This window comes from Zootermopsis nevadensis, unplaced genomic scaffold (assembly GCF_977971745.1).
Source record: "Zootermopsis nevadensis isolate Lab colony 2312 unplaced genomic scaffold, Znev_1.0 Znev_ptg000024l, whole genome shotgun sequence".
Classification (NCBI taxonomy): domain Eukaryota; kingdom Metazoa; phylum Arthropoda; class Insecta; order Blattodea; family Termopsidae; genus Zootermopsis; species Zootermopsis nevadensis.
In genome coordinates, this window is record NW_028259156.1 from 3,556,241 (window position 1) to 3,579,394 (window position 23,154).

Below are 23,154 nucleotides of genomic sequence, written 5' to 3' on the forward strand. Positions count from 1 at the left end.
TATAAATGGGACGTGGCAGTTAAGTGTTAACGCTAACAGAATGTTGGGACTTCAAAATATATCGAACTACAGAGAGTTTTTAAATCGTATTTTATTGAGAACATTACACCCCTCGGAGAGTGGAACTGCATCGCAGAAATCAACTTGACCCCTGGCTATTGCGCAGAGCAATAACTAACTGGTATACGGTGCTGCGCCCTACCCAGTCCAGTCCAGATCTTCAACTACAACAATTTCGCTTCACATAAACGTAATTTAGAACGGCTTGGAAATTCTTCTACTTGCTAGCTGAGCTCCCTAGTGCTTTGGATAGTTGCACTCGGCACGGCCTGGTCGGTGCACGGAACGGCCTGGTAGAACGGATAGAAAAGTCGAGAATGTGCGCGCGCAGTTCTTACCACCTTGCTCCTCACCCCAGCGCCAGGAACTCGTAAGTACGCTCGTCCTTACTGTACCTACTAGTTTATGAAACTTGTTTTATTCCGGCAACGTAATTATAATTTCAGGGACAGAAGGGAAAATAATTAGATTTATACAAATAACAATTTGAAAAAATTACAATTCTCTTCTAGATTTTGACACCGTATCAACCCTGAAAATACAGATAGTATATTTATATTAATTTTTTATATTTACCTATCAGTCGACAGAGTAAAATCCCAAATCATCTTCACCTATGTGATAACTTCAAATATCCTAGGAATTTTTATACGTTAAAACTTTTTATGAAACACAAACTTTTCTTTTTTGTTTATATTTTACATTGCAGATTATTTCTTACAATCTCTTCACAAAACATATTGTAGGGTGTATAATCAGATGGTCAGTTATTAGAGAAAAATCCCTCACACATTAATAGATCGTTAGGTTTCCATTATACTATCATAAGGTGAAAAAAATTCTTAAAAATACGTCGCTTCCATTTTTGCTTCTTTATCCGAAGCAGTCCGAATAAATTCCGAAAAATTCATATAATATCTAGCAGTTCGTACAAATTTTACGACAGGAATTTGAAATTGTAACAATTCTTTCCAGATCCACATGATTGTTAATATTATCATAGCCAAGCGTCACTCCCCATCACAAAAGTGTTGTTGACTTAAATTCGGATCAAGTTTATCAAGTTCATGTTTATCGACTAAGGCACTTAATTTACCATTTTAAATTCCGACCAGGAACGTATAACATCTATGACCAAGGATTGTCATCCCCGAACTTCGGAGCTCTGCCTTACTGACTGGTGATGTAAGCTATATACAGTGTACAGTACATGTACCCTCTCCTCTGCCTTGTCTGTTCGCCACTAGCGACGTAAACACTCAGGAACGCACTCTGACGAAATTAGCAATAAGTTACATTATTTTGATGTGAAAACCTTAATGCTTATCGTGAAATGGGGTTTAGTTTAAAGCAAATTGGGTCAATTTCTATGAGACTATACAGTCTAGCAACCCAGAATACGGCCATGTTAACAACCGATGGAGTAAGAACTTGAAATCTCTCTTAAGTTGACGATGTCTACATGGACCAGTTCAGTAAAATCACGTCCAAAGTACACTAGTTTCAAACTAACAAGATAACCAAAATGAACACTTTGTATGGAGATATTATGTCGAAAATGTTTTGGGCTAAGCTACTTTATTTAACGTTCAGTGAAAGCCAAATTTAAGCAGAGTTAGGTTAAAAGTTAAACAAAAGAAAATAATAGATATATATATGTAATGTCAGAAGTTACCTTAATGACTTTAGGGAATAAACGGAAAATGTTGTATCTGACTCAGACTACACAATGGAATGTCTTCGTTGAAATAACGGCATTATATTTATCAAATGTAATATCCATATCATTTGTTTAAATTCCTTGTTGATATTACTTGCCGTACTCATGTATACTGATGATTCATACACGATATATTTGAATTATCGTATCATCATAAAATGTAAATTATTTATTTAGAAATAAATTTTGTTTTAGAATAAGAAAAATTCAGTAAAATCGTGTAGAATTACTTTATTCTGAAATGCTTACATTTATACCAAAAATATTTAATCAATAATTACATAATGTGGCGAAACATCTAAAAATATTACACAATCCAGGTAACTCAACTGGATATTCATGTAAGCATTACAATGCAATGTATTTAAAATTTAAGGCTGCTTAAAACGATAATATAATATAAATACCCCAAGCATTATTATAAAAAAATATTTGAGAGTGACACCTTACATCAAAACACACATGAATGTACACACACAACTCATGTAGATAGTGTAGTTACGTCATATTGTGATTTATTAATTAATATTTATTTGGTTATTCCATCAAACCACAATGTATTTAAAATAAGATAATTAATATAACTAAAATATAATTCTGTGTTCCATATCGAATAGTCGATTTACAATTGGAACGTTTACAACATGTTTCGGTTTTATTAAACCATCATCAGGTGCAAAATTATATTAAATTTGTTAACAAACCTTGTTCGGATACGGTAATACTTATGGATCTCCTCCAGACACAACTGCGCTGTCTACTATTTCATCTCTGACTGATGTAAACATCAAAAACACCACTTTAAACAATAAAGTTGATCCATTATATTGAAATATCTGGACACGACCTCCAAAAACTACACTACGAAAGATGATAAAATTGTAAAAGTTTTAAATTTAATATAATTTTACACCTGATGATGGTTTAATAAAACCGAAACATGTTTTAAACGTTCCAATTGTAAATCGACTATTCGATATGGAACACAGTATGATATTTTAATTATATTAATTATCTTATTTTAAATACATTGTGATTTGACGGAATAACCAAATAAATATTAACAACTCATGTAACTAAAATATTTATTTTTATAAAAATTCCATTTTGTTCACAGATGACTTAGAAAGTGTCTATACCTCAGTGTTATTATTCACCACAGATAAATTTATATTTAACTACGTTAATCTTCGGTAGTGTACTGGATACAAAATATTCCTAAGCCTGAGATACACCACAACCTGTATCATGGCTGGTTAACCTCTAACTGTCAGAGAACCACGCAGAAACCTTACAAGCGTAAAAAAGAACAATATATATATATATCGTAGTGGGATATACAGTCGGAATCACTTCTCGCATTTGTGACTCTAAAATATCAAATTACCTTCATTAACTACACAATATGTGTCGCTTTCTAGGATTCCGTTTTGAATAATTGTTATGCACCACTCAGTGTTAATTTCATTTGTAACTACTACAGTGAAATTTAAAACCGGAATCAGTAGTAATTGAATTTGGAAATCAAACATGAAGATTAACATATAATCAAAAAAAGTTGTCAGTGGAACCACGGTTCCGGAGAATTTGACGTAAATACTTCTATACGGAAAGGAAGTTTATATATTGGCTTTATTCTAAATATTTCCTTTATACATGCTTTACAATTGGGTAAATTTTGATTAAGACATTGTTTATTTAACTTGAATTAGTTACGCTTAAGATGGGTCAGTGGTAGCTGAATGTAATGTAATGAAATGTTTTATAGGTAACAACAATGCCGAGCAAACATGACGTTTCCTAAGTAACCAGGTTAAACTTTTTCGTTCCCCTTTTTTGCCGAATAACCCTTCAATATATACGTATTTACGTCAAAAAAAATATATTGCTGAGCTAATAAATGTTGTAGTGTTCTTATTTAACTGGACTGTAATCGAAGTAAATGGACTTGTGATCGATAATTTATGAAAGACTTAATTCACTGTCATTTCTCTTTACGTTTTTATAATGATTAAATTCACACATAATTTTGATCTTGACTGAATATAAAGATTATTTACGTCGTATACTAGCCGCTTTTTTACCTTTTACCTGTCGAACGTAATGAAATAGTCTGTAACACCGGAGAAAAATTATCTAAAGTGAAATGTAGTCGAAAAAAAAGTTTAAAACTGTCATAAATTGTACATTCATGTTAACATTTCATTACAGATTGTTTGTTTGATTTAAGAACTTTGTTGTTTGACGAATAAAATACTCGCCCCACGCTATATTGTGCTATTTTTCACTCACAAACATTTTCATTTTTAACAAAAACACGTACGCACGTCCGTACACGCGCTCAAAATGACATCAAAGCTCTGTGAACGTAACTCACATTCTAATGCCTTTCCTCCGAACTGAGGTAAAAAAAAGAATTTATAGTATTCAAATTACAGCAGATTTACACAAGAAAATTGATTTTGGTCTTGCATAAACTTTATAGAAATTCGTCTTTCCAGTTTCATTTTATTTTCTATCACGAGTCTTGTGTATTTTTTATATTAAATGTAAAGCTTATTCTATATAAACATAAAAATTGCTCGTAGGGAGGAGAAGCCCGTGTCACAGGTTATAAAAAGATTCAGGCAGCTGGCACAGAACAAAAGTGACGTCATAAAACAAGGAAATGTTCGTATTGAACTACAAAACTTATATTTATTCGTGGTCATTTCCTGTTTGTTCGTTTGGATGAAATGTCCATCGACTGGACACTCATTTTTACATTTTCTGTATTATATTTCTCTGGGGAAATTATAACAGTGAATGAGAAAGTATTGTAAGTGGGAGTGGTCTGGTCTACAATAATTACGTTTTCGTGCAAGTTGCTACGTCATGCTAGAGAACGGCTTCATCTGTGAGATTTCATTCATCGCGTTCAAATGTCTATCAGAAGGAGTACGTTTTTCGAGTACAAATTTTCAAAGTTGAATAAATTTTTATGACATGGCGTGCCCTTTGCCAGTCTTGTATACTATAAAGATTTTTAATCAAAGAGACATACAAATATGATAAAAATGGTAAGACATGTGTATTTAAGACGAATTTTGCATATATAATATATATTTTACATTTGAAAATACGCTCATTATAAAGCAATGCACGTGGTTCAAAAATTTCGTTCATTTTAATTTTGTCTCTGCGATATTATTTTGTGTCAGTTTATACTTAAGATCTTCATTTAACGGTCCTGAGACAAGCCAAAGTTCCAAATCTGGACAGTGAAGAGGATGCACGATTCTGATGCATTTCTTCTTATCCTGAAGATGTAAGCGATGTGTTCTTCCGAAACTTTTGTAACCGCCTATAGTACTACACGTGATTGTAACCCAGGAGAGTAAAATACTCGTGTGGATATGTTAAATTGGCAATGAAATGTGACGCTGTGTGTTGGTACACTGTGAAAAAATAGTTAGAATATTTGGTTTGACCCGTAAGTCCGTAGCCAAATACAGAAAAAATTTTAGAAGGAAAAGATGTTGCAAATAATATGTTTGGAAATTCATGTGTTGGAAGTTTTCACTTATGACGAACCAGTTACAGCGCTGTGGTCTTTACATTTTGAATAGTAAAATTTCCAGCGATGTCGCCACGTTCACACGACATTGAAAGGAGAATGTATTCCCGAAATGTATTGTCGTAGCTCATTCCCTCGTGGCGAAAAGGATTGTAGAATAAATTTATAAGAAATGATAACTTTATCTTGGTTCCAAAATTGGACTTATCCATTCCCAGCTGATATGCAAGAATCATAAATTTTATATTGGTAAAAAATTGGAATCCTGCCCACTCGGTCTCAGACGTGATTTTTGTCCGATTCGACGCTGGGATCGTGGGTTTGTTTTCCACTCAAGGCATCGATGTTTGTCCGCGTTTTTCTATGTTGTTTTGGCTCGTGTACAGGTAAAGGCTTTGCGACGGGCTGATTACTCGTCCAAGGACTTCTGACGACTGTGAAATTATTTTACAATTTCAAAACTAATTCTGAATTGAACCAGGCCGCAGGGGCCTAATCAGCAAGAGTATTAAGAATAAAAAGAAATTGGAATCGTTTGTCACTTCAGCATTAAGTAGACCCCTTACGTTATAAGTAAATAGAAATAATATTTATTTAAAACTGATTGACTTCTTATGGCTGTGTAATTTATTTACTTCGAATACTTTTATTTAAATAATTTAAACAAGTTGAGGCTAATTTATAGTTTTCTGTTTTATTTTTCACAAATTATTTCGTACTTCTGTTTATTAATCGGGAGTTTTCGGGAATCGAACTTCGGCCCGGAATCGAATATCCTGAAATTTTTTGTGATTTCCCTGTCCCTCGAGGAAAATACCCACATCGTTCCATAAATTAGGCTAAAACAGTTTTTAAATATTATTTCCAGTTCATCTTTAATTAATCCTATCTTGAAGTCAGAGTTACTGTGCAAACTGAACTACAATAAATAAACTAAAATAATACAATGTCTTCCAATGATTTTATAGAAAATTGTAACGCTAATATATCTGAAGAATCTTATATTAATGAAAGATAAAGATTATTTGTATAGGTTCTAAATGGTATAATTAATAATTATCCTGTATGAAGTGAGATAACTATGATATTTCATTCGTATTAGACATCGATAGACCCAGGGTAATGCAAATGTCTGATCTTCTGTGACTTAAAAGGTAAATTAATTGATATATATTGTGCCATAACTTGTCACTCGGGAAAATATAATTCTTGCCACAAGAAACAACGGAATTTCAAGCATTTTTTAAAAATAACACAAGAAAGAAACAAGTCAATCACTAAGGAATTTTTAAACAGAATATAGCTTACCTCACGAGCATGTGTTCAATATCAGCGTATAACAGAGCACATCGCTTCCTGGATCACAAACACGTCGTTAGAGGAAAAGCGGCCTGGTATTTCTTATGAGGGTAGGGAGATGATCGATACAAAAGGAACGGGTTTTTGGCTGTGTAAGTCCTGTTATAGGAGGTAAAATTTGTTTCAAATAACAGCGGAAAGTTACTTAAAACAAAATACAAAATGTAACATTCTGAGAACGTAGATAACGTTGACATTGTATATAAAAGATTTATAAACTTCCGTTGATGAGATTTTAAAGTTTGGAGGTGACAAAATTGCGAGGTCTTTCCAACATCTTTATCGTGCCGATATCGAGTGGGTTTTCAATGTTTCGACTTCTATCCGTAACTCCTTCGTCAGGGAGTGAGGGAAATTTATTCCGCAGGGACACTGCTGGTTGCCTTAGAATACTCAATTACATTCAGTACTAATTTTAGTAACAACTTTTACTGTCTTTTAAAGTCGAGGTTGTAAGTTACAATAGTATATTATTTTTTTTTAAATTATTTCGACTTCACCTATACAAAGCAATTTGACAAAGAAGTGTAAAAATTTATTTAATATCAGTCGGATTATAATTCCGGAGGATTCCCTCGAAATGGAATAACAGGATTTATGCTATGAAATGCTGTAGGTTTAAATAATCCATCGGCAGGCATTTTATAGGCCAGAACTTTACTACAAGATAAACACGATGGACATCCTTTTACGTGTCACAACCAGAACCTTTGAAAAGTGCATTAAAGTCTAATAACATGTTATCGATGGTATAAAAACGACCTTATTGTAGGTGGCTGAAAGCTCGTAACTGTTGGAAATATTTTATATATTTTAAAATCAATATGTCTTTACTTTTAGTGGAAAAAGTGTGTCCCTGTCTGCTATTTACGATGAGCTATCAATCACATTTTATAAATAACAGGTAGAATGTAACAGACCTATGTAACAGTCTGTAATAAACTGTAAAACATACCAATTAAATTATTGAAATAGATGCTATCAAGTCATAAATTAGCTCGAGAATGTGAAATTTATTTTAATATTGTACTAATCTAAAACGAGAACCATATTCCTTGCTGTAATACATTATTACGGGGCCTGGAATAGTTCAGTCAGTATAGTGACTGCCTACGGGCTAGACTACCGGGGTTCGATCCCCGACGGACGCAGAGGATTTTTCTTCTAGACTTTGCGTCCAGACCGGCTCTGGGGCCCACACAATCTCCCGTCCAATGGGTACCGGGGTCATTTCCCCGGGGGTAAAACAAGGCCGGGGCGTGATGCTGACCACTCACCCTCTTACAGTGCCGAGGTCAAGAATGAGTAGGAGATATATCACCTCTCCCCCCGAACGACTTACATGGCGTGTAGAGGGACTGCTTTACTTTACGTAATACATTATTAAAGTTTATTTTAAATTTTTAAGTAAACGAAACACAGATTTTTACCTTCGAATGTTTAAATTTAAAACAAAACCGATTCTATTAACAAGAAATTTTAACATTTCTGGGTTTATTATTACTACAGAATCGAAATGGCTTCGTTTTAAATTCCATACAGGACAAATTATGAAGTCTGATGAAGAATTAAGATCTGTGTAAACTGTTAGAAGCTAATACTGTTAATAATACAACGTACTTTTTAAAATTGGTCTGGCCTTTTTGAATACAACGCAGTTAGGTCTTGCTGTACAATAACATTTATTTTTCAGAAAGGGTTTCTTCAAACAAAGATATTTATATTAGTGATAATTTGTGTAGGTACATTTATCTCTTTCGTAAGACATATGTTCATTCGATCCTTATTACATTTGTGTTAGTACTTTTTAGAAGAATATTTAATATCACTGTCCCTACGTCCCGACAACTGAACAGCAGTTTCTGCCTTCCTCTGCGGAACTTCATAGGAAAACAAAGATCACATTTATAGGGTTTAAATCAGTATTTTTTATAGCGATTGAAACGAAATTACGTCCAATTTAATCAAACTTCTTGAGAGGTTTACCAACTCCTTGACGATCAGATAAACTGACCGCAAGATTGCTTCTATTGTACTCGTTACCCGTAGTTAAATTGATCACTGATCACCACATCCCTGTCCAAAGTTCGCTTTTATCTCGACTAAGCAATTCAAGTTGATAGAGTAACAAGTTCTCGGCGCTCTCTCCCCAGAAACCGGCAATCAGCAAAGTTCATGAAATGGAAGGTGGCTTCTTCAACAGTAACAACGTCAAAGTGTGTTAATTATGAAATACTAGCTTTCCACCAGATGATTTCTTAAAATGAATTGTGTCCAATTAACTAAAATGCTTATTTCTACATTATACAAATTTAATACACACTTAATCCATGCTTATAAACACGTGCGTATTGCACTGTTTTACTTTAATCTTAGATAAATTTAAAACAATGTAACATAATATTAAAATCAGTGCATCACAAGACAATAATACTGTATTATATTGACTTAGAGCCACGGTGGTTTAGCGGTTAGAACGCTGGCCTTGTAATTCTGGGGTCTCGGGTTCGATTCCCGGCGGTGCCCGAATTTATAACTTGTGTTGGGCAAGGCCGTGGTCTAGGCAACACGGAGTTTTCCTCCGTGGCATCCCAACAATTACTCCATTCACACACAGAAGAAGGCAATGGCAAACCACTTCTGGATCATCTGCCAAGAACGTATATGAACAGGTCCCAGTCCGAGAAAAGGATGGAAGGATCCTGTTCATATGGACCTGTCGTCAGACAGAACACTAAATAAATAAATGATGGCCACGGTGGTCTAGCGGTTAGAATGCCGCTTGCATTTAGCCACATTCTATTTATTATATTAGTATCAAACCGAGGACCGTTCTAAGAAATATCTGCTCAACAAAAAGCAGTCATTTCCGGGTTAAAACGGCCGGAACGTGAATCTGACTATTCAAGTCCATTTACTGTCAATGTTTTTTATGTACAGAACTGTACCACTACTCCCTCATACGTCTTCATTGTTTAATGTTTAATTACGTACAGCGAAGTGGTCCTTAACTGTGCTTAATTTAATGCATAAGTTCGATTATAATTTTGTAGCCTGCTTTAAAGTTCATCGTCACTTGGGAACAAACTTCGTTTTTAACAAACAAAACGTAACTTTGAGAAACACTTCAACAAGCAAGATGAAATGTCAGTAGTTCATTACGTTATAACAACTCAAGTTTGTAGCATATTCTGGTAAGCCATAAATTATGATTAAAATGCATATACTATTATTATAATTTGTATATGTGTGTGTAGAGAGAGACAGAATTTATTTAACTATGTCGTATAAAACTTGTGTAGCCATATATTTTAATTTATAAAACCACTAGGTTTTAAATGTTAAAACTAGGTGTTAGGTTTGTGTTTGTAAACAGTGGAGTTTCTGTGCTAGTTTTTGAACAAATATAATGTCACAATTACGTTACAATGTATCAAGTATAATTAACACGTAAGGTATGCACTGAAAATGGTTCAGTAAAACTGAAATACGTACTTAATGTATAGTAACGTAAAATATAGTTCAGTCACTGTTTTTAAAAAAAAATGTTAAATTTATCACGTGTCGGTCCCAGTGGACTCATAATCAGTACGTCATTACGTCCCTAGGTAGCAATAAAGTTTTTTTATTTAAGTGCGTTCAAGAGTTAAACAAAATTAATGACGCGACAGAGAGGTACTGGATATTCTCAGAGTTTTTCATGTATCAGTAAAATTTTGAAGCAATGATGTAAAATTTGTTAATTAAATGAGTTAGGGGAGAATGAGATATGACGTTCAGTCAGCAATCAGAGTGAGAAACGTTTCTGACAAATGATAGCAGATAGAAGCTTTCAGCTGGAGCTGCCATCTAGTATTCGATTCCACAAAGTTCAAAATAAAATTCAGAAATTTGTTTCTGGTGCATATACCGTTAAATTTGAAAGTGTTTATTTTTTATTCAAAATTATCTGCTATGAGTGAATCTACACTTTAAGACAATTTGTAAACTAAGCTCTTTGCTTGTTACTTATTAAAACACATTTTATTACTTGATTCTTGTATTTACTTCAGTTACACGAGATGATATGATAATGTTGCGTCATATTGTGATGATTATAATTGTTTAATTTTAACCGTCTAATCACAATAAAATATTTTATTAAATATTAAAATATTATTACTACAATTAACATTTAATATTTAAAATATTTAAAATATATTAAAATATTAAAATAATGCTCTTTCTATCGAAATTTTCGATTTACAATTAGAGCATCATCTTTTTCACGACATGTTTCGGTTTTCAATGAACCATCTTCAGGTGTATAATCGATATAAATTAAAATGTAATGTTCTAAATGCAATCCTTCGTCAGATGTCCATTAAATATCAGTTATCCTCTTCTAGATCAGTTACACCCTAAAGTTAAAGAACTGACCACCATTACTCCTGGGGGCGAGGAATGACTGTCAAAGCTACGTCTTTATTTATCACTTCCAATAATATTTTTGTGTTCAATGCATTTCATAATGTTATAGGAGCATGCCTTTCAGATTAAATGTTCCATTTTGTATATTTTCAACTTCGCTTATAAATTTTATCATGCGTTTGTCTTAAGTGACAGCTTAAGTCCACTCAGTACCATTCTACGTTCAACTGTCCATCACAACCTCGTCTTATTCTCAACGAATGTTATATTCAATTTATAGAAAATAAAGATGGAGATCTGGGATTGTTCAGATGATTATGTTCTGCGTTCTGATAACTGCAAACTTGTTTCAGGCACATAGACGCGGTGGCAACTCAAAAGAAGTAACATTCTGTTTCCTTAAATGATCTCTCTTCCCCTCACTCTTTCCACGGATTGTCACAATAGATTCCAGAATGTTAAATTATTCATGTAACCCTACCGTGAACATACGATTCAATTTCAAAACATCGATCGAAATATTTAATTTCCATAAGGTTATGCCAACTTATAAATTAACAATTTATACAGTGAAAGCTTCGATATTTCCTGGTACCTGTTCTTATTTATGAAGCACGTTCGCCCATATAAATATATCGCTTTTGTTTACTGACATAATACTTTTTTTTCGACCGCGACAAAACGTGACAAATCTTAATATAACTGCATTTGACATAGCAGACGAAGCTTATTTTACGTAATTTGGTACAGCTTAACCGGTGAATTTTAATTACCCCAATAAATAATACGACTAATAATTAATTTTCTGGCATCTGTTGTTATTTTAAGGGCATGATTTCACTTTAATTGTTTGAATGGTAAAATTATTGTAAATAATGAATCGTAAAGGAAGTTTAAGGTAACAGTCACGGCCTATTTTAACATATTCCAGTCTGAAGGTACCGGATAAAACCATAAAAACCACAGATTCAAGCCCGAAACTTTGTAAATATAATCAGGAATTTCTGTCCAATTCACTCCCAAAAATTCGGTTCACACAAGACCCGAAATACAGAGAGAAAAAATGTCGAAAGCACGTTTATTTACAGAATGTACAGAAGGGAACACTTGCCCATTCATTAATGTATGCATTTAATGTTGTCATTAAAACATGCAAATAAAGTTAGATACACAATGTATTTGTGATCGTTCATTCCCGGCCGTCAGTGTAAATACAATATAACTCATTAACTACAAGAGGACATCAAGAATTTAGATCTGAGTCTGTAAACAATTTGCTCGTCCACGTGACTGTACTGAAATTTTGAGATTTTGTTGAAGGCTACAGGAGAGGTGTGGTTTTTAAATTTCTGATTGTCATGTCCGTGAAAATAAAATCTCTGCGCTGAAAGAGAATCGTTTTGTACAGATGTGTAACTTTGGTTTACGGGTGATCAACGTTTCGGCAAACAAAACAGTTATCATTTTCACGGTTGGTATGAGCAGTTTAATCGTAATGTTTGCCGAAAAGTTGGTCAACACCAAAAATTCGACATGCCATGATGATGGAGGCAGTATGACCTCTGAAACGTTGGTTAACATCGACCAGACTACACAGCGCAACAACCCAGAAGACAGAAATCTTCATACTCACCGCCCTGATGATGGAGGCAGTGAGACCTCTGAAACGTTGGTTAACATCGACCAGACTACACAGCGCAACAACCCAGAAGACAGAAATCTTCATACTCATCGCCCTGATGATGGAGGCAGTATGACCTCTGAAACGTTGGTAAACATCGACCAGACTACACAGCGCAACAACCCAGAAGACAGAAATCTTTATCGCCCTGATGATGGAGGCAGTATGACCACTGAAACGTTGGTAAACATCGACCAGACTACACAGCGCAACAACCCAGAAGACAGAAATCTTTATCGCCCTGATGATGGAGGCAGTATGACCACTGAAACGTTGGTAAACATCGACCAGACTACACAGCGCAACAACCCAGAAGACAGAACTCTTCATACTCATCGCCCTGATGATGGAGGCAGTATGACCTCTAAAACGTTGGTAAACATCGACCAGACTACACAGCGCAACAACCCAGAAGACAGAAATCTTTATCGCCCTGATGATGGAGGCAGTATGACCTCTGAAACGTTGGTTAACATCGACCAGACTACACAGCGCAACAACCCAGAAGACAGAAATCTTTATCGCCCTGATGATGGAGGCAGTATGACCACTGAAAAGTTGGTTAATATCGACCAGACTACACAGCGCAACAACCCAGAAGACAGAACTCTTCATACTCATCGCCCTGATGATGGAGGCAGTATGACCTCTAAAACGTTGGTTAACATCGACCAGACTACACAGCGCAACAACCCAGAAGACAGAAATCTTCATACTCACCGCCCTGATGATGGAGGCAGTATGACCTCTAAAACGTTGGTTAACATCGACCAGACTACACAGCGCAACAACCCAGAAGACAGAAATCTTTATCGCCCTGATGATGGAGGCAGTATGACCTCTGAAACGTTGGTTAACATCGACCAGACTACACGGCGCAACAACCCAGAAGACAGAAATCTTCATACTCATCGCCCTGATGACGGAGGCAGTATGACCTCTGAAACGTTGGTAAACATCGACCAGACTACACAGCGCAACAACCCAGAAGACAGAAATCTTCATACTCATCGCCCTGATGATGGAGGCAGTATGACCTCTGAAACGTTGGTTAACATCGACCAGACTACACACCGCAACAACCCAGAAGACAGAAATCTTCATCGCCCTGATGATGGAGGCAGTATGACCTCTGAAACGTTGGTAAACATCGACCAGACTACACAGCGCAACAACCCAGAAGACAGAAATCTTCATACTCATCGCCCTGATGATGGAGGCAGTATGACCTCTGAAACGTTGGTTAACATCGACCAGACTACACACCGCAACAACCCAGAAGACAGAAATCTTCATCGCCCTGATGACGGAGGCAGTATGACCTCTGAAACGTTGGTAAACATCGACCAGACTACACAGCGCAACAACCCAGAAGACAGAAATCTTCATACTCATCGCCCTGATGATGGAGGCAGTATGACCTCTGAAACGTTGGTTAACATCGACCAGACTACACGGCGCAACAACCCAGAAGACAGAAATCTTCATACTCATCGCCCTGATGACGGAGGCAGTATGACCTCTGAAACGTTGGTAAACATCGACCAGACTACACAGCGCAACAACCCAGAAGACAGAAATCTTCATCGCCCTGATGACGGAGGCAGTATGACCTCTGAAACGTTGGTAAACATCGACCAGACTACACAGCGCAACAACCCAGAAGACAGAAATCTTCATCGCCCTGATGACGGAGGCAGTATGACCTCTGAAACGTTGGTAAACATCGACCAGACTACACAGCGCAACAACCCAGAAGACAGAAATCTTCATACTCATCGCCCTGATGATGGAGGCAGTATGACCTCTGAAACGTTGGTTAACATCGACCAGACTACACGGCGCAACAACCCAGAAGACAGCCATCTTCAGACTCACGTCCGTTAAAACCTCAAATCCTACTTAATTAAACCGATAAAATGCTTACTTTGAGAACCTTTATTTATCTTATTATTAAATATAGCAGTTTTGAGGACAATGGACTGTCGCATCTGGGCGTGTCTTTTGTTAGAACACCAGCTTAATTTTCACATAAAAGACGATACAAATGTTCCGGACACAAGCTTTGTTTAGGTTCGATGAAACTCATTTATCGTACGTGGACCTACAGCTTACCAGTCGATATGAGAAGTTGTACTGTAGATATTACAGAATTTGACCTAAAACAACGTCAAATTTTTTACTGAGTGAATAAAGAAATGTTTTGATGCGGTATTCAGAATTAGCCTTAAAAGCCAATCACAAATAAATATAGAAATTCAATTATATCAACTAAGAACATAAAATTTAAGTTCATGTAGCGAATTATTATAGGTAGACTGATGTTTATGTATCCTACCTGCTAAGATTCAAGGTTTTCCTACCATCTACAGTGTGAATACGCGAACAAAAATTATTACTCCCCATTCCATAAGTTACAAAATTTTGGGTTCGAACTAACTCAACGAGTTAGGTACAACATTTCAAGAGACATTCCTCAGGTAAATTGTGTGCACTCACAAGAATAGAAATGTTAGGTATATTTTGTTTCGTAAATAAATAATAATCAATAATACGTATTTCGTCATACCAATAATTACTATTTTCCATGCCGCGAGTCGTGCTAACATTATCTTCCAACATGACAGCATATTTTACAATTTATACAACCTCAATAAAATCTAATGTTAAGGGGTACGACTAAGTCTCTACGGAATAGGCCCTTCTCTGCCTCAGGTGATATGTGAGTGGAATATGGAGCAGGGGTTGGAAGACCCTGACAGTGAAATTCTAAAAGGCCCGGAGTAAAACCTGACCAACTACAGATTCCATACGGACTGCCCTGGGAGCGAACCCGGGACTCGGTTACGAATAACCCATGACTAACCACTTCAGCTATCACACATTCATAGTAATAAGTATACTTCGGGACCGCAAATATAAACAAATGCAAATCGGACGTTGTATTATTGAGCAGGAGAACGGCATATCAACCCATAAAAATCGTCTTATATTTATGCTACCGGGAACAGAGCGTGTAGAATGCAAAACTTCCTTACTTCAGTTGAATGGGAAATGAAATGAGTCTCCACCTCGTAATTTGACTGCAAGAGAATTTAATGACAACCACAGCTGTGCTTTAAGATGGTTGAAACATTACGAGCAGTCCTCAAGATTCGAGCTCTTCTGAATTTCAAATGTAAACACAAACACATTTGTTTTTATTTTAAAAGATCTTTATCTCTACGTTGTTTAAGCTGTATTAAAAAAATAAACCCATACATTTGAAGGGGAAGCAGTTTTGGTAGCCCTGACTACATTATTCAGATACACTGAAGATGGTTTTCTGAGAACAAGAACCGAATGAATATAACCAAGCTACTGTTTTTTGCCCTAAAATGATTCATTACTAATTCATGTGCATGAATTTGTAAACTAAATTTATATCGATATAAAAATATTCAAATGTAATACACCCCAAGAAATTAAAAATTAATTCATTTAATTGTGAAATTATGGTCAGATAATCACAATGAACTATGTCATAAGAGACGATAAATGTCATATGATATAAGTAAAATATGTTGGAGCAACTTTTTAACCTCAGTTTCTGCAAATTCATATTTCATCATTTTTTTTTTTTAGAAAAGGGGGTTCATTTAAGTCGTGGATTAAAAGAAATTGAGAAAAACAATTCCCCCGAAAGGTAATGAGTCATATAATCAACGTCCAGGTAGAAACATGCGAGGAACATTTCACAGAATATACTTATACTTTAAGCAATGAACCCTAGTGGTTAAACAAATGTTAACGTTTATCAATAACAGATTCAATTAGCTTTCTCCGTTATATTGCTATTAAAAATGTCATCTTCTGAGATGTTGTCTCATACAGTCTGGGTCAATACAACCTAGACTATAAGGCGCAACATCCCAAAGACGGCCATATTTGTATGCGTCACCGTGAGAACATGAAATCTCACCTATGTACATTAAGATATGCAAATATTCCTTCTCTTTCCGTAACACACAAATATAAAAATGAGATTGTGTGAATTAAATATCCTTCAAAAACAAAGTTTAAATATACCAATAAATTTTATACATACACACATACATGAAACAGTAATTGGTGCAATTTTAAATTAAATGACTATGTTTAATTAATTTATTATTTCTCAAACCAATAATTTCTACGAATAAATTTACAAGAGTTTATAGTTTAGATGCGTCATGTTTGTGTTAAAATTCAGTATATATTTATTATTTCAGTCTATACACAAACTTAGTTTTTAAAATGTTGTTGTTAAAATTAAAATTTAACAACAACATTTTAAAAAACTAAGTTTGTGTATAGACTGAAATAATAAATATGTACTGAAATTTACAAGAATTATATTTTATTCTACACCGTTTTACAAGCGTTCTTCAGAATCCTCTATCAGCAGTAGAGTCAACCTGTCTGTATACTGAAGAACGTAACTAATTACTTATTTGAAATTCAAAATTTAATACAATGGGTAAACCATATTTTGTAAATTGCATAAACAATAGTGAACAAGGAAAGCTATACATATTCTGATGTCGAAAATTACAAAGTGGGATGATAAACGCGATTAATTTGTATTACATTATTTCTGGTTAGTCGACGTAGTTACGTACTGAAAACAAACATTAATTAATAAACTCTACAAGTACAGCTTTAAGAAATATCTGCAAATTAGCATAGCGTCTGAATGTAACAGGCTCAAGTTTTACTTGCTAGAGATTCGAAATGAAATGTATTAAGAATGACTGTATTCTGGATGTTGTACTGTATTATTATTTTATTTAGTGTTCTGTCTGACGACGACAGGTCCATATGAACAGGATCCTTCCATCCTTTTCTCGGACTGGGACCTGTTCATATACGTTCTTGGCAGATGATCCAGAAGTGGTTTGCCATTGCCTTCTTCTGTGTGTGAATGGAGTAATTGTTGGGATGCCACGGAGGAAAACTCCGTGTTGCCTAGACCACGGCCTTGCCCAACACAAGTTCTAAATTCGGGCCAGAATTACAAGTCTCATAAAATGTGATCGACTTTACAGAGGTTAAATCGCGGACGGGGCGTGATGCTGACCATTCACCTCCATCTGGCGCTGAGGTCTCCCCCCCCCCCAGCGCCTACATGGCGTATAGTGAGACAACTTTACTTTATGAACTCTGTCCAGCATAATAGTCCTACAAACTTCAGACATTGTACAATGTCGAATATTATATTGATATAATTTAGGATACACTGAGTAAGCAAATACATAATTTATCACACCTGTGACGTTATCACTGATTTCTCCACAACATATTCTGTCATATGTCTTATAAAAGTATCAATCATTCCGCTTGAGAAAACATTGATCCCTGCTATTATAATTACATTTATTTTTTATACTGAATACTGTATGTTCGGAGATCTGGGTCTACCATCTTCACTGGACAGTCTTTGTTTCAGTGAAATCTGCTTGTTCTATCCATTTATCCATCTCTACTATAGTGTTTTTGCAGTGTTGTTTATCTTTCTCGTGATATTGCTTCGTGTATGTGGAGTCCAACAGCGTTTGTCCTGGTTTAAGCTTGCACTCGGAGCTTAGTCATGAAGGAATCGTTCGATGAAACTGGAATTAGGGTAGGTGGCTGCATTAATTCTAACCATTGAAATTTTATGCTAAATTTGTTTCAGTATCACGAGGTCATTGGAAAGGGATTTGCTGTTCGTAATAACAGTCTTAAAAGTTAACATCGTACGGACATGCCCTCAAAAATATATTATAAATTTTGATGGTAAAAAACGAGACATTAGTACTGATTGTAGAAATTAATAATTACTCAGGAAGCTAAATCTGTCTATATTTTATGATAGCATCTTACTTTCCACTTACTTATACCATTCTCCTACTACTTTCAGTATAATTTTCCAAACTGTAGACATTATATTGGAATAAAATAATGTCGTCTGACCCTTCGTAATAAATTTTTTTACTGATTTATGGAACGTTAGGAAACTGTTTAAAATAAGCACAAATAACTTATTAAATGCAAGGAATTAAATACGTATTAAGATTTGTAATATATTGTGTTTCATTGTAAATAAATGTACAGTAAAAATAATTGCGTTACTGGTTCCTCGTATCCTGTAATTGGTCTGTACTCACAATTCAGACACGTATATTAAGATTTTCAGAAAATGGAATTATTGTATCGCTTTTATAATATATCTTAATACACGTCGAGACTTCCTACGTAATTATGTTCGTTAAGTTTTTGTACGGGATACAGAGTACAGGATTTATTTCAGATATTCCAAAAACAAAATTCTTCTAGTGCGAGGCCGTCTTCAGAATTATATAATTCGACACAATTAAAACATGTAATCTTAAAAATTCACCATTGCCTTAAACACGAATAGCTAAATTGCGTTTACTGATAAAGTAAAACGTAACTGTCACATCCCGACAGAAAATGCATGACTCACAGCCAAATGCTATAAATATTTCCAGATACAAGTCAAGTATCTACACTCGACCAATATTCAATATCATATTTATTACATACTTTGCACAGAGTCTAAAAATATGTGATTGTACAATACATTTAAAGAGCGAATCAAAATAATAATTCAAAGTTTTAAAAAACCTAGTTCATTCTAGTTACAATTTTTTTTCTACGGTTGGTCAGATAGACGTTGTAGAAACTTGGCGACTTTTCAAACGTATTCGGCCGTACCGCTTAATGGCTGAAATACATCAGGATTACTTATGGCTGCATCACAGAACTTCTAGCTCTTTGAACATCATTCTACAGCATTCTACAGCACCCTTTTTACGATACAGAAAACAACGCTTGTTGCAAACAGAACGGGGAATTTTTCAAATTTAATATATATAACTGCTCCGAAGCATGTCTCAGCTCTATAATTTTCAATTGTTTGTATTAAGCTAAGTAGACTCAGTCCTGAGAGACTAGATTTCTTGTCTAGAGACAAAAGGATTTGGAATCGCTATAATGAAGATTTATACAATGAATAAACACAAACCGAGGCATGAAATCCTGTCATATTCTCGCATTACCACACAATATTTTGTACGCCATTTAGGATATCTGCTCTTCTGGATGTGTTAATATCTGTATAATAATAGACAGAAGAGTTTAGTAGTGAAATACGATGTTTTAAAACGTTATGCATAACAATATATCAAGGAAAATGAGATAAAAGCATGGAGGACATGAGTAATGTACACCAATATAACATTTTAGCCACGTAACGAAGTTGTTTGGTGTATGAGATACACTAGGGTTATGATGAGTGTTCACTAACTAGATGGCTTACCGAACCCGAAGGTTCATCACCGAATTAACCAAAGCCCTCCATCGGACCCTGTCCTGGGTCATCAAAATCCAGTCTCCTTCAACTCCTATCTCCCATAGATCCCGCCTGAGATTATCCTCCCATCTACGTCTAGGTCTCCCCAGAGGTCTCTTCCCCTCAGACTTCCCAAATAGTGGACCCAACCAACCAGATGGCTTACCGAACCCGAAGGTTCATCACCGAATTAACCAAAGCCCTCCACCGGACCCTGTCCTGGGCCAACAAAATCCAGTCTCCTTCAACTCCTATCTCCCATAGATCCCGCCTGAGATTATCCTCCCATCTACGTCTAGGTCTCCCCAGCGGTCTCTTCCCCTCAGGCTTCCCAACCAATACCCGGTGCACACCTCTTGTCCCATCCATGCGCGCTACATGCCCAGCCCATCTCATTCTTCTCGACTTAATCACCCTGACAATATTGGGGGAAGAGTACAGATTTTTAAGCTCGTCATTATGCAGTTTTCTCCATGCCCCATCGTCTTCTCTCCTAGGCCCAAATATCCTCCTCAACACCCGATTCTCAAACACGTGCAATCTGTGTTCCTCCCTCTGGGTGAGAGACCATGTTTCGCACCCATACAAAACATTTTATGTAATGTATCAAAAATTAATACTCCGCTTCAGTGTGAAACAGTCTGTAGTTTACTACTGTCCTAATTTTGATACGTTTTCGTATCCCGTCAATTTCTGAATTCTAAAGATCAACCCGCATGCCAAAATAACACAGTAACTACTCATCGCCCTGATGAAGTAGGCGTCAAGGACATCCGAAATTTCGGTAAACGTCTACCAGACTACCCGCCGTCAAAACCTCAAATCCTACTAATGGAGAATACGCTACAGTCAAATTAATTAAACATTACAAGATGACTGTCTTCTGGGATGTTTCGCCGTGTTTGGTATACGTTTACCGACGTTTCGGAGCTATTTCCTCCATCATCACAGAAATGAGTAAGCGACAAAAGAATTTATTTCGAGATACGCGAATCGGTTGAACAATTAGAATCTTTGTCAGACCAATGACGAATTCCTCGTAGCTCTTCTTATAATTCGACTTGATGATAGTCAGAAATTACCTCAGAAACGTCAGTAAACGTTTATCACACTACGGCATAACATCAGAGAAGAGTTATTTTCATAGTCCCTACCGTGAAAGCCTGAAATCCCACTTAATGAGAAATTAGTTCACCGTTCCGCGTTACCAGCTATGAAATCTTCATCGGCCGTTCTTCCCACCTGCAGACCCCAACACAAAGATGGTCATGGACGAGATATCGATATTTTTAAATCATTTAGAGTAAAGAAAGTAAATGAGTTTGAATTAACAAATAATTTCGTCACACCTCTGACGAGAGATAAAGTCCATTATTTCCATAATGAATCAACTAATACCAAAAACACGTCAGGGTTTTGATGCGTCACTATTGATAATAATGATTATGATGACGAAGACAGCAGTGAAATCGAAAGGAAATGTTCAGGGAATCGATAAAACAGCGGGAACTGAATGTTTGGGGCAAAATGCCAGATAAGGAAATTTTACGAACTCTTTTGACAACCAAAAGTCATAACTCAGCATCTGATGCTGAACGTCACATGGGAACCAAAGACCTTACCCTTAATCACAACGCAGAAAACCTTTCCACTCTCTCAAGAATCTGGCCAAATTCCTCAATTTGATCATATTTTGAACGAGGGCAGATGATGGTTCTGGTCACTTGGGACGAAAACACAATTGGTCATCTTTCTGTCACTGTGAGTTAGAAAAACATAAATCCAGGTTTTAAGATGCTTTTAGAAGTGTCTAATCCATCTACCACTATCTACTCACCGAGACTAGACAGCGGACTTAACGATACCAGAGTGCTTTACCATCACTTAACTCCTTGATTTGTAAGGAGTGATAGGATTCGAGGTTTTCTCAGGGGTGGGGAACGATGTTTTTCTGGGTTTCGACGTCGAGTAAGCTCTTTAGTTGATGCTAAACTTTCGGTCAAAGTCTCCATCAGCAGTCCGTAAAGACAGAGAAAATATGTTTCTCTGTAACATTTGCATCTACACGGCGCCAAAACCCAGAACGCATTATCAGCTACAGGGTGTTTCTATTTACATCAACTGTCTTATTCCTATGAACGTAATGTAGTTTCTTATCCCCCTGTACGCCAGTAACAGCTCCAGTTATGTCCAAAAGAGGTTTATGAAACTGTGAAGTACAGATAACTTTCTGTAGACTACATTTTGTCAAGTCAGTCAAATACTAAAGACGAAAACGACATATATCTCCGAAGCAATGATATACAATTCAAGCATGAATATGGAGATAGCACATTCTTCTATAATGTCTGTATGCACTTCAATGTTGACGATGTAGGTAGTATGTTCCTCCGAAAAGTTGAATACTGAATTAGAAAGTATCTGAAATTATCTTGGCGTCATTCAAGATATCATGGAATTTGCCTGGAATTAAAAAAGAAACTTCAGTCATTTTAGCCAGTCTCTGGACCTAGATTTTAACCCAGGACCCTCGGAATATGAGGAAGGTGTGTTAAGTATTCGGCAAGGACTTCCGATATTATTATTTTATTTAGTGTTTTGTCTGACGACAGGTCCATATGAACAGGATCCTTCCATCCTTTTCTCGGACTGGGACCTGTTCATATACGTTCTTGGCAGATGATCCAGAAGTGGTTTGCCATTGACTTCTTCTGTGTGTGAATGGAGTAATTGTTGGGATGCCACGGAGGAAAACTCCGTGTTGCCTAGACCACGGCCTTGCCCAACACAAGTTATAAATTCGGGCACCGCCGGGAATCGAACCCGAGACCCCATTATTTAAGTAATGTTTTCCTACTACAAAAATATAAGACGAAAAAAGTAATCCAATCTTTGAAATAGCACATTTACGTAATTTATTTCGAAAAGTTATCGCAATTCTCAGAACAAAACTGTTCAAATATTTGCCATAATTTCAGCATTCTCTTATGAGA

General features: G+C 35.9%; 2 protein-coding genes across 18 annotated transcripts in view; one reads left to right on the top strand and one right to left on the bottom strand.

Annotated features, from left to right (window-relative positions):
- Slob (Slowpoke binding protein) overlaps nt 1-23,154 on the bottom strand; it is a 543,833-nt gene that overhangs the window by 258,111 nt on the left and 262,568 nt on the right. Inside the window, exon 14 of one of the 17 annotated variants that reach the window (XM_022077802.2) lies at nt 20,619-22,624. The exons of the other annotated variants lie outside the window; for them this stretch is intronic. The gene's annotated coding sequence lies outside the window, so the exon portion shown is untranslated. Of the gene's footprint in view, nt 1-20,618; nt 22,625-23,154 lie in introns of those variants that run through there. 17 annotated transcript variants of the gene reach the window in all.
- The window catches only part of LOC110836537 (uncharacterized), a 99,292-nt gene that overhangs the window by 41,033 nt on the left and 35,105 nt on the right, over nt 1-23,154 (top strand). The gene's annotated exons all lie outside the window — the stretch shown is intronic.